Below are 7,147 nucleotides of genomic sequence, written 5' to 3'. Positions count from 1 at the left end.
GTTGAATTCATTCTTGATCAAAAATCTATTTAAACCAAACATCATCAGTTTCAACTAACAGCCAATGAGAAAAACTTAACAGATATGTTACACTAGAAATGTTATTTGTACTAGTGCTTGGAGAACATAAAGCTTTAGGTTAACCATAATACTTGTTTAATGAGTTAAAAAATGAGATTCGAGACTGTTTATAGACCGGTCACCATAGCATTCAAATTAAATTTATAGTTTTTGCTATTTTATCATCATAAGGTTGAGCTACTAAGTCTGTTTACTAAAGAAAGTTAAAGAAATTTCTCAAAATATTGAATGCCACAATAGAAATATTACTATAAAATGATAATTTGTGATGCTAAGATTTAGAAATGTTTATTTTAAAAAACATATTTGTTAGCATTTCTTTTTTTGTATAAAACTGTTTTGGTCCCATTTTGTAAACCATGTTTATCACAGGAGATTTATTTTTCTCACCAAACTTGTGATAATTAACCCACTAATTCTCACTTCACGGATCCAGTTCTAATATATCCAATAAGTAAAAACACTGAGAGAAGTGTCTAATGCTGGAGGAATAGAGGATCTGCTAAAGAGAAGAAAATTATCTTTATAGCATTTCTCCAAGGTCTATAACTTTTGTTTCTTGTTAATGTGCCTACATGTTATGATGTGCAAAGCTTGGTTAACAGTCAGATGAGTTTCAATTCCATATCTTCCATATAGCATGAAACTTTCAGTAAGTTATTTATTTTTCAGAGTTTCAGTTTCACCATTTATAACAGCATTGAGCAAGCCATACAATAGTGTCTAGCAGATATAGATAAAAATGAATGAATGAATGAACGAATGGGCCAAACATGCTCTTAACTCAAAGGTGCTCAATAAATGTTTATAATCTTCTATTCTAAAAATCATTTTATTCTTCTCTTAAGGCTACGATAAAGACATTTCTTATTTACAACTTTGAATTATTTAGAACATGTAGGCAAATGGCTGATTTCCAGAAGTCAATATTTATCCTGTTTTGAATTCAACTTAAACCCTTTCCAGGAATCTCTTAAACTGGGAGCTCCATCGTCTCCTGTTGGTACTTAACATTTCTCTTACAATACACATTTTGCTTTTGTTGACTTTCATCATTGTTTTCAAGCCATTTTAAGTGTCTCTGTTTTGTTTTCTGAACCAAATTCCTTCTTTAAAGATAGGAATGTATCTTTCCTTCATAACACTACCATAGCACACACAACTTCATCATCTCCAGCCTTGCAGAGACCGTGTGTGACATAACTTGCTTCAGTGACACTGAATAAACACTTTCAAATAATGATATTAATGTTCCTCAGCTGTGACACAGACTAAGAAATGGCTTTAATGCCTATTTCATCTACAACATAGGTCATTATAATTTGATAAAAATTGAAAGCACTAGTTGTACTAAATTGAAAAGAAAACCTAAAATCAGACCTACTGGCACACTAAAATGAATCAAGCCAACAGTCCATGATAACTATTACAATTATATTATATTTAATATGTGCTTACATGGTACTGAGTGCTTTCAAACAGTACATCATTAAATACTCATAACCTAAAGAAGCAGATGACTATTATTGTCATTTTACAAATGAGGAAAATGAGTTACAGATAAGCTAAGTAAATTTCCAAATTCAGCCCATGTGTTTTGAGTTTTCTAACTCTACAGCCCATTTTGCGTTTTCCATTATGCTTTGCTGCCTTTCTGAGTTTATGAGCTTTTATTTGCTTAGAGGAATATGGATACTTATAGGTTCTTGGCTGCACAGGAAGTACACCAAAACTAAAAGAACAGGAGACAATCTATATGATTTCCAATTCATCTCTAAAAAAAAAAGAGAAAAAAAAAAAGCCTCCAGTTAAAAGCTAACAAAAGCTCAAGGTAAAAACTGAATCATAGTTTGCTACATCGTGAAGTTCTAACAGCTATGATTGGTCTATATCTACTCAATTGTTCCCAACTCCTGGAGGTTTTTCATGAGTTGAGTTTAACAGCAGAATTGCACAAATTGCCCACATGCAGCGTACTCACTCTGACTCTCTAAGAGAACCTATCAATTTATTGGGTTCATCAAAGAGTCCCGTGAAAGACTTTATAGTGTGTGTAATGTTGAGAAGAAGAAGGCAGAGCAGACAGATTTATCTAGTGACTTATAAATGTGCTGTACCTAAACATTCCAACTGAAACAGCATGCTTCACCCAAACTCCTTGCCAGGTTAAACCAATTTCAGTGTGGAGGCTGTGCTACCTACAACCACTTAGACCACAAACCCAGTTTTAAGACATTTGCATTTCAGCATCATTAAGACAGAGCTGGTTTATGACACAAGGATGGTTATTTCATTGTTTGAGATTCGCTCTGTTCATTCATTACCAAAAGGGCTGATTTTTCTGATGTCTCACCTTATAATGTTGATGACAGCCAAGAAAATAATATTTCAAGGGTAATAACCAAGGTTAATAAAAATGAGCGTTTTCATGATTCTGTTCTAAAGTTTAAGAAATAATGCTTTTTACAGATACCACACTTTCAAATACTAAGCCCAAAAACACCACTTCAAAATAAGGTTGAGAATACCAGGCCACAACAACTCAGCTTCCTTTGATGTCAAAGGTTCACTTCCTTCCTTAGGCTGGCTGGTTAAGTGTCTGTCCAATTATCTCATACTGCTCCAAAAGTTATACTTCAGTTCAGGTTACAAATCTTTTCCTCGAAAAGAGCACTATTCCTCAGACAAATCTACAGGTGCAGGACTCCAATTCCTTAAGAAGTTCCTCATCAATGGAGCATAATTTAATCATCAATCTCAAGCCTGTGGTTTCACAGAGTTCAGCAGACTCTCCCATTTCACTCTCTGAAACAAACAGTCTCAGTGTACTGCCTCAAAAGCTGAAATGTCCACCTTGAGAATTTTCTACAATTGTCCTGTGACTCTTAATGTATTACATGTAACTGCATTTCTGTTACATTCACCTTCATTCCTCTGCTCCACCAGCTGCCAAACATTTCATGACTTTAGTAAATTTATTGATAAATTTTATAGGGTAAGGTTTAGGCTGAGAGTTATGGACGGAGGTACTATCACAGAACAGGTAACAATTTGCTAACCTAATTGGTCCCTGTATTAGTTTTCTAGGGCTGCTGTAGCCAAGTACCACAGAATGGGTGTTAAACAACAGAAATTTATTTCCTCACAGTTCCGGATGCTAAAAGTCCAAGATCGAAGTGTCAGCAGACTTGGTTTCTTCTGAGGCCTCTCTCCTTGGCTTGTAGATAGCCCGCTTCTCCTTGTCTTCACGTGGCCATTCCTCTGTGTCTGTCTGTGTCTTAATCTCCTCTTCCTGCAAGGAGAGTCATTGGATTAAGGCTCACTCCACTGACCATATCTTATGTTAATCACCTCTTTAAAGACTCTATCTCCAAATACAGCTGCCATCTGAGATACTAAGAGTTAGGATTTCAACATATGAATTTGTGGGGAGGGACACAATTCAGGCCATAACAGTTTCATCTCATTTTTTCCTCTCTCCAGTATGTACCTGGATTATGGCCTTTTGACTTCTGAAAACTTCACTCCTGACACAATTCTTCTCTTCCATAAACAGCCCATGGGTGGGTATAATCCAGCACCTGCTCCTTGGCCTGCTTCATCCACCATCTTTTCATACTTATTCTTATCTTTATTGTACTTTCAATATCTTCCTACACTCAACTTGAGCCACATGTGCTGAAAAAAAAGTCATTGGAATCTCTCTCCTTTCTTGCCTTCCAGTATCATAAACAATGAAATGAAGAAGCAATAAGTAAGGAAGACAAAAAAACAGAGATCCTTTTGCCATTTGAACAAGCTTCAATTAAGACTGGGATTGGAACCAAAATGTAGACTAAGTATCATGTATGTGTTGATACGTACTGTGGAACAAAATTTTGGAAATGATACAAATTTTGTAGTCATATGTTTTTAAAAAATGAAATATCTTATTTTGCTCCGTTCTCATATTGTTTACAATCACAAACTTATTTCCATGAAAAATATGACTTAATTAAAATTGTTAACATTCATTTTCCCCAATTAGTGAGTTCACTAATAAGGAAATCAATTTTATTTAGGTAATTAGTAAAATAAATAATTAGGATTTAATTAAATTTTGAGATTGCTTCCAACTCTTGAAGTTTAGATCACTTAAATATCTATAATTTAACATTTGGCATTTAGATAATTAGGGCAATATGAAAAGTATACTCTATTAGTGTTTTTTTCTCAGATGAGCAAAAAGTATCCATGGGAACATGCTGTATATTGCGGTAACAATCGAAAACAAAACAAAACAAAACAAAACACAAAAACAAAACAAAACAAAACAAAACAAAAAAAGCTTGTAGGTGGCTGTGCTCCACAAGGCCAGGCTGCAGTCCTGGCCGGGCCCGCAGGTCCTGGCCTTTTTTTTTTTTTTTTTTTTTTTTTACGATGCTCACGTTTATTTCAGCTACTCTGGCAGGAATATCAAAAATACTCAGGCAAGAGCTAGCAAGCCTTTACATTTGTTCAGGGTCTAGATGATTTACACACATAGTGTTGGCCCTGCCTGGTATGGAGGGGCTTGGCCTGCCTAGTCATCCTGGCCAAGCACTAACCCAGCTTCTTAACCCAGCTTCTTAACAGAGACTTTACCCAGGCCAGGCACCCAGTGTGACCAGCAGGGAACACCTGACCCTGGCATCTCCACTGCAGCTCAGTAGCCTGTGACCCCCCAGACCAAGATCTCATTGCAGGCTGCTGTGAAGAGCAGATGGGCAGATGGGTGAAACTGCAAAGCTGTACCCAGTCATTGTGGCCTGCAAAATCCTGTTTGGCCTCCATCACACAGTCCACCAACCTCAGCACAACTCAGTGAATCCAATGGCTATGTGGTAGGCCCCAGGGGACAGGCTCAGGGATATAGTAAAGAAAGGCAGAGGGATCTTCTCCACCACCTGTTTCTGGTGGAGGCTGTAGAAGACCACCTCCAGGTGTGGGCCCAGGTCTGTACACACCAGCAGTGCCCTATCCCAGGGGCAGAAGGTAGCAAAAGAGGGCGGTGGGCAGCCTGGATCCTCCAGGAGGGTGCGGCTGGGAAGGTAAGCCAGTCCACAAGTTCACAGCAGCCCCGCAGCCAGTAGGAAGCCCAGATGCTGATGCTGGTCCCCTCAGGCCTCCAACCACAAGCCCTTGCCCTCCACCCCAAACTCTCTATACTCCTTGTTCCTGCTCTGGATGGTGGAGATCAGGGTGCCCCGGTGGTCACCTCAGTACAAGGAAGGTCATCCCCGTGCGGGGGCAGCTCACAGCTCAAGCCTGTCCTTGTCTCCAGAGAGGATAGTCTGACCATCAGCAGAGAAGACAATGGCCGTCAGTGCAGCAGGACGCGGGTGCATCTTGAGCTCCATTGCAATTTGGGTGACGTTGAAGACATGCAGTGTGCCGTCGCTGTAACTCCCGCCGCGTGTTGCTGCTCTGGGTGTCCGTGAGAAGTAGGGCTCCGAGCCAGGCAGAGACAACTCTGGTTCAGCACCTGGAACTGGATCGCCAGTTCCATGCTGGCCAAGGACCACACGCTCACACTTCCGTCATGTGGCACAGTGGGACTCGCCGAGGCCGAAGACCACCTTGTTCACCTTGCTCACCTTGCACCTGTGGCCGCTGATGAGGCAGGTGCTGGTGCCCTCAGCCCAGCTGACATACCAGAGTGTGCCTGCCATCGTGCTTACTACGCCCATGTCCATGCTATCGTGGAAGACGGCGCTCACGATGACCTTATCCAGGGTAAGCTCGCGCTCCATGAACAGGGAGCTAGAACTGGCACCCGAGCCCTTGCGCCTCAGCTCTGGCACAGCCCCCACTGCCCAGAAGCACAGGCGCCTGGTGTTGCTGCCACTGACCAAGGCTGAGCATGAGCGCAGCAGCACTCCGATCTCCCCGTGGTCTGCCCCCGAGGCCAGTAAGCAGCAATTGGCACGAGTGTCCCAGACGCAGATCTGGCCAGCATCGGAGCCGCAGTACAGCAGGGGCTCCACGCCATAAGCACAGTGAGGTCAGCTCACCTACTCCCACTGCCTCAGCGGTGGGCTCTTGGTGCACCTGGAGGTTGATATTGGGCCTGCCGTGCTGCATGAGCCATAAGGTGAGGGCCCCCTGGCCAACACAGGCAAGCTCGCTAGTATCCCAGGGTTGAAGGCCATGCCGTGCACCGGCTCTAGGAGGTGGGTGGAGGACATGAGCTGGTAGGTGGTTGTGCTCCACAAGGCCAGGGTGCAGCCTGGGAGTGTCTCTATTTTTGACCCTAGCCCCAGTCAAAAAGCTGATCCAATTTGTGAATGTTCCCATTTCTGAAGTTGAACAGTAGGCAGGCGAAAGTTAGAAACACCTGTGCCCAAGGGCCAAGATGTCTCCTGACCTTTCCATTGCCACTGGGTAAGAACTAGTCCTGCTTTTTCTCACCATCCCTTCTTCTCTGAATGCCTGAGACAATGCTCTTACCTTTTTCCATCTAAAGCCTATGCGTTTATAAAAATACAAGAGATGGAGAAGGGTTCTACAGACTGAAAGTTTGTGTCTCCTCAAAATTTATATGTTAAATCCTAACACCCAAACTGATGGCATTTGGAGATGAGGCCTTGGGGAGGTGATTAGGTCATAAGGGTGGGACTCCCATGAATGGGATTAGTGAGAGCACTCCCTCATCCCTTCTGCCGTATGAGGACACGCCAAGCAGATGGCGATGAACAGAAAGCGATCTTTCACTAGACACTCAGACCCCGTGTCTTGCCAGCATACCTTGATCTTGGACTTCCCAGCCTCCAGGAACCATGAGAAATAAATTCATGTTATTTCTAAGCCACTCAGTCTGAGGTATTTTTTTTTTATTATTATAGCCGCCCAAATGGACTAAAAGAGGGTGAGAAAGAGAAGAGTTAGATGCTTTTTGAATACTTACTAAGTCCTTCACAAGAATTGTCCCAGAATTCTGTGAGATACACACTGCCGCTACTGTCAAGTTAAAGATAAAGAAACAAAGACTCAAGGAGTATAAACAACTTTCCCAGGGCCATTTAACTAATAAATTATAACCAATGGT

The 7,147-nt window shown here is 41.6% G+C and overlaps 1 pseudogene; it reads right to left on the bottom strand.

The window, feature by feature from the left end:
* Positions 1 to 4,765: 4,765 nt before the first annotated feature.
* LOC107507532 lies at positions 4,766 to 6,559 on the bottom strand (annotated as a pseudogene).
* Between the last annotated feature and the right edge of the window lie 588 nt (positions 6,560 to 7,147).

Source organism: Rousettus aegyptiacus, unplaced genomic scaffold (assembly GCF_014176215.1).
Source record: "Rousettus aegyptiacus isolate mRouAeg1 unplaced genomic scaffold, mRouAeg1.p scaffold_m13_p_16, whole genome shotgun sequence".
Lineage (NCBI taxonomy): Eukaryota > Metazoa > Chordata > Mammalia > Chiroptera > Pteropodidae > Rousettus > Rousettus aegyptiacus.
This window is presented reverse-complemented; position numbering and strand designations above follow the sequence as displayed.